The sequence below is a fragment of the Paramisgurnus dabryanus genome, chromosome 2, assembly GCF_030506205.2.
Source record: "Paramisgurnus dabryanus chromosome 2, PD_genome_1.1, whole genome shotgun sequence".
NCBI classification, from domain to species: Eukaryota; Metazoa; Chordata; class Actinopteri; order Cypriniformes; family Cobitidae; genus Paramisgurnus; species Paramisgurnus dabryanus.
This window is the reverse complement of record NC_133338.1, coordinates 58,837,082-58,847,974: the sequence shown is the minus strand read 5'-3', so window position 1 is coordinate 58,847,974 and position 10,893 is coordinate 58,837,082. Positions and strand designations below refer to the sequence as shown.

The 10,893-nt window shown below is 36.4% G+C and overlaps 1 long non-coding RNA gene across 1 annotated transcript; it reads left to right on the top strand.

The window, feature by feature from the left end:
• The first annotated feature begins 766 nt into the window (after window positions 1–766).
• On the top strand, window positions 767–2,976 carry LOC135743990 (uncharacterized). Its single transcript, XR_010530638.2, has 4 exons — window positions 767–877; window positions 2,360–2,416; window positions 2,557–2,620; window positions 2,913–2,976. It is a non-coding gene; the product is annotated as an uncharacterized lncRNA (long non-coding RNA).
• Window positions 2,977–10,893: the final 7,917 nt, after the last annotated feature.

Genomic DNA, 10,893 nt, shown 5'->3' with positions numbered 1-10,893 from the left:
TGGGCCCCCAATTTGCTAAATCCTCAACTGTGGATAACATAATTATGCCGCAATATTTAGTCTGTCTGGAACTAAGCTGAGTTAAACCACATCACTGTGTGACACTTCAATACATATGAACGGCCGCTACGCTAATACGATTTTGTTTTTCTCTCCCTGTCTCGTCCTCGACCCGAGGACAACGAGACAAACAGACCCAGTCCCGGTAGATGTGAAAGTCGGCACACCTCTGATCTACTGGCCGTCCTTCAACGTGATGCCCAGCTGATGCCTGACCAACGATCACCGGCAGAACCCGCTTAATCTCCGCTAAATCTCCTTATCCGTTCTCCCAAGGGTTTTTCCCTCCTAGGACTTATTTTTCCTCGGATAAAAGCCTGGGGTTTTTTTTCTCCTAGGGGGTTTTTCACCCCGGGGAGGCAGCCTTTTTGGGCTTTACTTAGCTTCCTCTTCTAGACGTTGCTTTAGTAATACGTGCACTTATAATATTGAGTCATAGCCGCAGCAAATTTAACTGCTCATGCTATCATGTATTTTGTTGTGCTATCTGTCGTTTTTCTGTGCTTTTCACTGCTTCTACACTGTTAGATGTCGCTGTAGATTTAGCAGTACATTACTGTAAAAATCCACAGTACTATACTGTATGTGTACATTACAGTACAGTACTGCAGTTCATAATGCATTCTGGGTAAATTTGAGCGGGAAAATTTTACAGTATATTTTGGTCTTGATGTAACCTTGCTGTAGCCATTGCTGTAATGCACCAGGTGTACTTGCAATAATCAGAGAAAGTGCGCCAACGTCAAATCACACAGAGGGAGAGAGAGCACAACTCCTGGCTGCAGCTGAAGGAGGACGATTGATTTCTGGCAGTTCGGTAAGTTTGAAATATTTCTGTTTCATGAAAACTTAATTTTTAGTTTAAGAATGTTGTCAATAGTTTGTCACAATATTGTTTTAAACGTGCAATGAGAGAGAAAAACGGTCGCCAACAAAGTTTCAATCTCCCTCAGAAAGTAAGCTAATGTTACACACAGATGTCTACCGCTGCTTTAACTCGCTTTACACCTTTATTAATGAATATAGGGTTGTTTTAACTAAATTATGAGGGTTTTGGTGAGTTTATATTGTGTTGAAAGTGTGGTGACAATGAAACTATTTTTAACGAAATGGACAAAGACAACCCGCCAGCGCGGTCTTGCGGTCCCAGCATAACGGTCGTTTATCTCGGTTTCATTCGTTCATTTAGCGTCAGAGAAAAGTATTAAGTTCGACTGTTTGGCAAGGCTGACTCGTGGTTGTAAACAGACAGGACTTGACACGCCGTACACAGCATACTGTAGTACCGAACTCCTCCACAAAAGTGAAAACAAGAAACCTCATATTTAACTGGATACATGCATCGAACTCATCGCAGCTTTAACTTCGACCAAATATCATTCAGACCTGGGCTCATCTTAATATCAGAAGAACGAAATGGATTGCCGCGCTTATTGTTGTTGTTATTATATTACGGTATATCAGCAAAAGCAGAGAATATCTTCTCTAAAGCGTTTTACACGTCCAGTAAGTTGTCCAATACATTTTTATGGCATATTGTTTCCACCACTTCAGATGCATTACACGCTGTATATAAGTTTCCAAAACACATCAAATCAATGCACGAAAAGAGAATGGGCTCCGCATTTACGTACCTTTGTCTTCTCGTCTCTGTCATCTGATCCTTCATCTCTGGATGTAAAATAGTCCATTATAACATCGTGTAGGAAACTGGCATCACCAGGATTGCTCAGATTTAGGCGATCATGTTTATCTTTAAAGTGAGCAGCTAGCTACTAACTTGTTAAAAAACTTTGCGTGAAATAGCGTGTTACACCGCAGCCGGTCCGGGTTAAACATTAAAGGGACAGTCTTTTTACCTTATCACTATAAATCGCTATTTTCTGCACTAAACGAGACATTTTCAGAGATTTTCTGTAGACAAGATGTTATAGAATAATAATTAAAAAAAGACTTATTTAGATATTTATATATAATATATAATAACTTATATATATATATATACAGTAATGTTTTATTTGTTAGCATAGCATGATATTAGATTTAAACACTTAATACATTTTTAAATCAATCACTTTGTCTCTGTTTACATTATTTAATGCACAATGAACATTATCAAATATTATTAATGTTGTAAAATATATTGTTCATTGTTAGTTCATATTAGCCAAGGCATTACCAAATGTTAAGGAATAAACTCTTATAGTAAAGTGTTACTAAATTTTCTTTTACCATTTCCTTCACAATGTCTACTTATTTCTATGGCTAACAGATTTTGTAACATTTGTCTTTTTTACAGTCTTACCATTGCTTGTAAGCTGGATTGGGTAAGATGGATCATCTTTAAAGGAACCAGGCAAGTACATGATGTACAGTTACATGTAATGTATTTTTTCGACTGCAATATTAAATGCTTTCACGTCACATGCAAAATTACACAGGAATGTGGCTGACTTTTTATTTGTAGTTTACATGAGTGTCCTTGCACTTTATCAGGAGTTAAGGCAGATGTGGAGGCACAACGGGTGATACCAGACACACACCAAGCACATTATGTTCGGTAAGTTTGCACTTTACCACTACAGTTTCTTTAAATACCCATGTATACACTCATTCACAATTCCCACACACAACACTGTAACACGACCATACACAACATGTACACAATTGTCTTAGTTTGCCATGTAGAAATATACAAACAGAAATATTCAGACTTTGGTTATAAGAAATTTAATTTAATAATTGTATTTACAGTATTTAGCAGAGGTGTCCCTGGACTTTATTGACAAAAGATTTTGTTTTCAGAATAAAAAGTTGTGTCCAAATCAGTAACAATTGTTCTTTCTGTTCAGGACATTCAATCATGACAGGATCCAGGTGGATGCTGTCCATTGAGGAAAGAGTTTGTTCCGAGGTAAGTGAATCTTCTGTATTTTAATGTAATTAGGTGTGGAACAGTAGAATAAGAGTAAAAGGTTTCAGAATAGGAGTAAATTCAAGGCTGAGTTTAATTTTTTAAGAATCTTTTTCTATCTTATATTTGTTGACTTAATGTTTATGATATTTCTAACAGGTTTCTGGATAGAATTAATTCCAAAAATGGGAAAAAGTGCACATCCAGACAAGGAGCAAGCAAAAAGACAAGGAACTTGGTGCAGAGAAAAGCTGTAGCCATTAACCCCCATGTGAACAGCTTCATGGGGTCCCTGATTGAGTTCGAATGGACGACTTCAAAGTAAAGGCCACTGTGGTCTGTCTGCCACAGTTTAATGCATTTATTTTTAGTGTTCAATGAAATTCAAGTAGAATATTTAAAACTATGGGCCAGTGTTCTTTTTACCACAGTGAAATGTTACCTTTTAGTCGATGATGGACTTTAAACTGAAAACTTCAAACTATGGAACAGTGTTCTATTTGCCAGAGTTAAATATGTTACAGCAGGGGTCTCCAAACTTGTTTATACTTGTTGATTTTATTTTTTGTTACTTGATTATATGTCTTGTTTTAAATATGTTTTGTTTCAATTAAATGTTTTTTAAATAAAATTTTGATACATACATTGCTTGGATTGCCTTTTAATTCATTATGTTTTAATTTAGCATTTTTACCATATTAATAACTATAGATTTAAACCTAAATCTCTAGCTATTTTATATAATATTATTGTATTAACTGTAATAAGTAATAAATAGTATTTATGGGTCAATATAGACATTACAGTAAATTACTGTAAAAATAGACTACTGTAATAAAAATTGTAAAATTACAGTAAAGTACTGCTTTGTAACTATACAGTACTAGTTTGTGTACTGTAAAATGGTATTACAGTACAGTACTGTAAAACCAAAATACAGTAACTTACTGGCAACCGTGCTGCCAGTACCGTACTGTAAAAATACAGGGAAATCGTTAACAGTGTATTTATGTAAAGCTGCTTTGAAACAATTGACTTTTGTGAAAAGCGCTATATAAATAAAATTGAATTGAATAAATATGCACTATAATACACCCATCATGTTTTATAGCCTCTCTAATTACACAATAATGGATGAATCTGCATTAAGAGAACTTACCATTAAAAGGCTGTTTGTGGTTTGTTATGTGTTGCTAACTTTATACGTTTCTCAATCCGAAGGCTGTAGCCTCCGAAGGGTGGCATTTATAGGCTGCCTTATTTCAGAATATTAACTTTAAAATGTTGATTATTATTCTTAGTTAATCGTAAATTGTTGTAATATGCTTATGACTTGCAAATGTAATGCTCAGTTAACTTAAATAAACTAGGATTGATGATGTATGCGACCTCCGGAGGCTACAGCCGAAAGGGCTCTGATTCTACAGCTATTAATTTTACCGTAACTCCTGAAGCATGTGCGCTATAAAAAAGTTTTAATTGTTCCTAAAAGAAGATAATTGCACTTTTTGGAAAGCTACCGTTTATTACGGTACTTTCTTGCTTTCCGTCCGCCAATCGCTGCTGTTTGTGGAGAGCTGAAGGGGAAGCGCGTTAGGTTCGAGTGCATTGCAGCAGAGAGCAATATTAAAGTCTAAAATATAAAACTGTGTAACACTAAAGTTAAGAAGCTGTTGGTGGCTCGTGACTCAACAGCCTGACTGTTAAAGTTGATTTTCGATAAAGCAGTGGTTTTTTTTTTCGCTTCTGGGTCCTTTATGTTTCAGAACCTGGCAAATGCTCAGGGATTGTTTCTCGTCAAACCCACAGTATACAGTCAGATCACAACACCTGAAATATAGCTTATGGCACGATTTGCGTGGATTATGACAAAGTGCGGAACATTTCTTTTTAGAGACCCACCATCATACTTCTTCTGCCTCCACCACGGATTAAGTTAGTTCTTCAGCGTTTTGAATTACTATTTTATTTTCTGAGGACAACGCTTTTCGGGAATGAACGGAGGTAAGAAATTTAAGACTTGGGTAAATTAAATTTAAGACCTAGTATAAAAATCTGGGTGTTTTTAAAACTTTTTAAGGCCTTAAATTTAACATTCTGAATTTTAGACTTTTTAAGACTTTTTAAGACCCCGCGGGAACCCTGTCCAGAAGAGGCAAGGTCAGCAACAATCATCTTGGCAGATGTCTGGGGCATCTTGCTGACATCTCTGGCTATTTTCCTATCCAGAGATCTTGAATTTTTGCGCTTACCGCGCTGACCACGCCCAGGTTTGTTTCTTACAGAACTTGTCTGCTTGTACTTGGCAATGATGCAACGTATAGCAGTTCTAGACACTGTGAAACGCTTGGAAATGGCAGTATAGCCTTCCCCCTTATCATGAGCCTCCACTATCTTCTTTCTGGGCTCATTTCCTTTGTCTTTGGCATGGTGAGTAAAAGTAGTCTCTACCAATAATGTGTTCAAGTGCCCTGTTGTTTGGGGTTCTTTTATGCTGATTAAATGCTCAGGTGTTGTTAGGAAGCCAATTGACTGCACATGTGTGGTTTGAAAGTTTATAAATTAATTAGGTGTGTTTTAAAAGCAAAAATTCACATGGGGGCTAATCTTTTTGACCACCACATTTTCACTATATTTGATGTAAAGAAAGCCTAAAAATTTATTTTATATTTGAAAGTGTACCAAAAGCTACTAAATAGCACTGGTGCATGTTTGATTATATCAAGATTTATCAATGCTGCAAACATTGGAAAGAATGTTACAAAATTCCTGGGGGGCTAATAATTTTGGCCTCAACTGTATATGATATGCTTCTATACTCTTTAAAATTCATCCTTAAATTTGAGAAGCTTCTTGAGAAAATGGCACGTGCATGACGGTTTTGCAATTTCTAGGCATAAGTTGACTGCACTTCAGATGAGAAAAGTTAGCGTCTGGGCTGAGAGAAGAGAAAAGTTTAGTTTTTTACATTTAGGATACAATTATATTTTTAAACAATGTCTAGATATTTTTTAAAAGTGAATTGGTTTTATATGTAACACTATAACGTATTGATAACTCTCCTTTAGTGAACTTGGATTACAACTTTATGTTTTTACCAGATGTTTTTATAAAAAAAGATTGTTATTAGAAAGAGAAGTTACTGCAGTGTTGTTGGAGTTATGTTTTAAGTTGACTAGTAAAAATAATCGAATCAGTCAAATGTTCTGAAAAAAATCTAGATTACATATTTTTGCCAAATCGCCCAGCCCTACTTCAAACAAATTATTAATGTTCATGTTAATGAAGATACTTAAATATATATATTTTTTTTGCCCAGTGTAGGAAAAGTCATACAACCCCAAATCAGAAAAAAGTTGGGACACTGTAGAAATTGTGAGCAAAAAAGGAATGGAATAATTTACAAATCTCATAAACTTATATTTGATTTACAATATAATATAAATAACATATCAGATGTTAAAAGTAAGACATTTTGAAATGTTATGCCAAATATTGGCTCATTTTGGATTTCATGAGAGCTACACATTCCAAAAAAAGTTGGGACAGGTAGCAATAAGAGGCCAGAAAAGTTAAATGTAGATATAAGGAACAGCTTAAGGACTAATTTGCAACTTATTAGGTCAATTGGCAACATGATTGGGTATAAAAAAGCCTCTCAGATTGGCAGTGTCTCTCAGAGGTCAAGATGGGCAAAGAATCACCAATTCTCCCAATGCTGTGGCGAAAAATAGTTTTCTGAGTTTCTCAGAGAAAAATTGCAATGAGATTGAAGTTATCATCATCTACGGTGCAAAATATCATCCAAAGATTCAGAGAATCTGGAACAATCTCTGTGCGTAAGGGTCAAGGCTGGAAAACCATACTTGATGCCCGTGATCTTCGGGCCCTTAGATGGCACTGCATCACAAACAGGAATGCTACTGTAATGGAAATCATAACATGGGCTCTGGAATACTTCCAGAAAACATTGTCGGAGAACACAATCCACCGTGCCATTCGCCGTTGCCGGCTAAAACTCTATAGGTCAAAAAATAAGCCATATCTAAACATGACTCAGAAGCGCAGGAGTTTTCTATGGGCCAAGGCTCATTTAAAATGGACTTTGGCAAAGTGGAAAACTGTTCTGTGGTCAGACGAATCAAAATTTGAAGTTCTTTTTGGAAAACTGGGACGCCATTTCATCCGGACTAAAGAGGACAAGGACATCCCAAGTTGTTATTAGCGCTCATTTCAGAAACCTGCATCTCTGATGGTTTGGAGTTGCATGAGTGTGTGTGGCATGGGCAGCTTACACATCTGGAAAGGCACCATCAATGCTGAAAGGTTTATCCAAGTTCTAGATACATATGATCCCATTCAGACGTCGTCTCTTTCAGGGAAGACCTTGCATTTTCCAACATGACAATGCCAGACCACATACTGCATCAATTACAACATCATGGCTGCGTAGAAGAAGGATCTGAGTACTGAAATGGCCAGCCTGCAGTCCAGATCTTTCACCCACAGAAAACATTCGGCGCATCATAAAGAGGAAGATGTGACAAAGAAGACCTAAGACAGTCGAGCAACTATAAGTCTGTATTAGACAAGAATGGGACAACATTCCTATTCCTAAACATTGGTCCTCCTCCAGCTGTTCCTTATATCTACATTTAACTTTTTCAGCCTCTTATTGCTACCTGTCCGAACTTTTTTTGGAATGTGTAGCTCTCATGAAATCCAAAATAAGCCAATATTTGGCATGACATTTCAAAATGTCTAACTTTCTACATTTAATATGTTATCTATATTCTATTCTGAATAAAATAAATAAAGTTTTTGAGATTTGTAAATTATTCCATTCCCTTTTTACTCACAATTTCTACAGTGTCCCAACTTTTTCTGATTTGGGGTTGTAGATAAAATATAGGTGGTCCTGTGCCCCAGTAGAGCTTTATCTCTAGCAGTGCCCCTGCATGACTATATATACAATATAACACTTTCATTCATTGTTCCAAGTATGAAATAATAAGTAAAGACGTGCATATATTTCACATGACAGCGGTGCCTTTTCAAATGGATGGAATCTCTTGTTTAATGAGGAAATAAATTCTAGAAGCACTTTATTCAGCATCTTCTCTATTAAAATCCATTAATAAAAAACAGCTTTTCATCTGCTATCGCCAGTAGTGACTACAGGATCATGGGCTTCTCACCAGAAGCAGACTTTTGGCTTCTACTAAAAATAATAATGTCATCATCACCTCCTGTGTTAGATAAAAGGTCTGTCTCTAAAATCTTAATTTTTTAAGAACATTGATTTGGATGAGTAAAATAACTTTCGACTCTTGAACTGTTTCAGTGCATTTCAAGTGGTCGCCAAACCTGTTCCTGAAGATCTATTGTCCAGAAGAGTTCAGCTCCAATCCCAATCAAACACACCTAAACACCTGCTCGTCTTTTCATGGCTACATAAAAAGTACAGGCAGGTGTTCTGAAGGACACAGGTTGGAACAAAAGTATGCGGGAGGGCAGATCTTTGAGACCTCTGAGGTTTGACCGTGGTTTACCTGGATCTTATGTCTGTATACTGCAACACTCCACACAAAGGTTCACTCTCATTCTTTCTCTAGCAAGGAAACAGGAAATCAGGAATTTCGCTTCGATCAGATTTGGCGTGTAAAGCGATATTAACCATGACGTCCGAGTTTTTGTCAGTCGTTTGGAGTCAATTGAAAAATGAAAACAGATGATAGTGTCACGTAAAGTAAGATTGTGTTTTGATCTTTATCATCATTGTTTTTTAAATATAGCGATGACTGGAATGTGTCTGCATTTGTCAGCTGTTCAGTCCTACAGTAGTCAGATTTACTATCTGCCACCCTTAGTAAGTAAATATGAGGAAAGAAGAATAAATCTGCATTGTTTATTTTTTATTTCCACAGCCACCTTTACTAATATTTAATAGGGCTGTGATGTGGGTGTATTGTAGAGACCTCGTCTGTGAGCTGCGTCTGCGTGTCTTGCTGTTGTCCAGCATATGAGGGACTGTGAGAAATGATGAATTAAAATGCAGGCCTCTTAACCTCAGATAAGTCCAACCCATTGAAGTTGAGATGACCAATGCAAAAGGGTGTTAATTGAGCGGGAAAACTTTGTCTTTGTTTCACCAGACTTATTTGCATAGTTGGGCTATGCCAGAGATTTTGTTACAATAATTAATTTGGATTAATATTGAATGAATTTGATACTAGTTAGAATCAGTCTTGGGGAAAGTTACTTTTAAAAGTAATGCATTACAATATTAAGTTTCTTCCCAAAAAGTAACTAATTGCGTTACTTATTTACATTTTTACGTAACATGTAATATTGTTAACTTTTATGTTTTTGTGTTGTATGAAATGTATGTCTATTTTTGTAAGTTGTTAATTTTGATGTACTGTTATGTAATGTGACCTTGAGCTTTGGAAATGTGCTATATAAATAAAACTTCTTCTTCTTCTACTTTTTATGAAAAAGTAATGCTTACATTACTTTTTAGTTACTTTTGCGTTACTTTTTCTTGTCTAAGGCTTGATCTCTTTCGGGCCTTGCAGGTGTTTTTTATGACTGAAAAGTTCCACATTCAGAAATTGCATATTTCATCACAAAAATGACGAGCTCTGGCCTGCCATCTCAGTTTCTGACTCAAACTGTTCCCATACAGGCGTGTACCGGGTGTGCCTCATAAGCCTTAAAAAGTGAAGCCGCTGGCTCTTTGATCGCCCCCTGGTGGCTGGCTGCAGTACAAGTCATAAACCCCGCCCTCTCCATTCAAACCAGCGGGACTCTGCTCTACATAAAAAAATTATTTACACTTCCAATAAAAGTTTCAGAAAGATGGTTTTGGTCCTTTCAAGTATTTGTTATCATGCTGATATATGTTCAAGTCTTTATTATTGTGGTAAGTTTCATTTTAGCTTGTTATTTGATGCAATAGAAACGGGGCGTGACGTTATGATTGGTGTGGTTGATTGGTCGCACGGGTGATTGGGCGGAAGTTTGATACCGCAGCTCCGCCTCTGGCTCCAAGGACGATTCCTTCTGCGCATGCCTTGGCTCCAAACTGATGTTTTTACGTAACAAGGCGGCGACCGTGGTCGGACATTTTTGGCTTCAATTCATTACAATGGTGGGAGGCGACGTCGCGTCGTCCATCTTTTTTTACAGTCTATGGCGTGTATGCAAAGAGTGCATAATGTGACTACGTTTAGTTTAATTCAGTATATTATTTTTTAATCGAATTTATTAAACAAAAAAGTAACTTGCGTTACTTTTTGGAAAAAGTAACTCAAATATTAATGTGTACATTTAAAAAGTAATGCGTTACTTTACTGGCTACTTCAGAAAAGTAATATTATTACGTAATGCACGTTACTTGTAATGTGTGACCCCCAACACTGGTTAAAAATAACATGAAGCACATCATTGATCAGGAAAGGAAAAGGGGATTATTTACAGTGTAAACAAGATATGATTTAAACACACAATCAAATAATAATTTCATAAATGTGAATTATGAGACATACTAAGATAAACAAAGTGTCCCTATAGTGTTACAAGAAAGTGGTACATTACAGATACAAACATGCAATACGAGGATATATAATATATACAATCTAAACCAGCTTATTGTGATCTTATGTGATCTTAAGCTACAGACACATCCCTGTGTCAATGCCTGCTCAGTCTCTGGCCATTGTCACTTTAACTCTTAGATCTCAGGTTTCTCTGGAATTTAGTTTAAAGCTTGCTTGAAGTGTGAATTTAAATAGATTGTTGCCTGATTTACAATCTACCAGAGGACTTGGAAAGAGATTAAGATCTTTGATGAAAGCGTTATGAGCAGACCCCTTTTTTGTTGGAACAATCAACTACCATAAACAAAACCTTGAAGC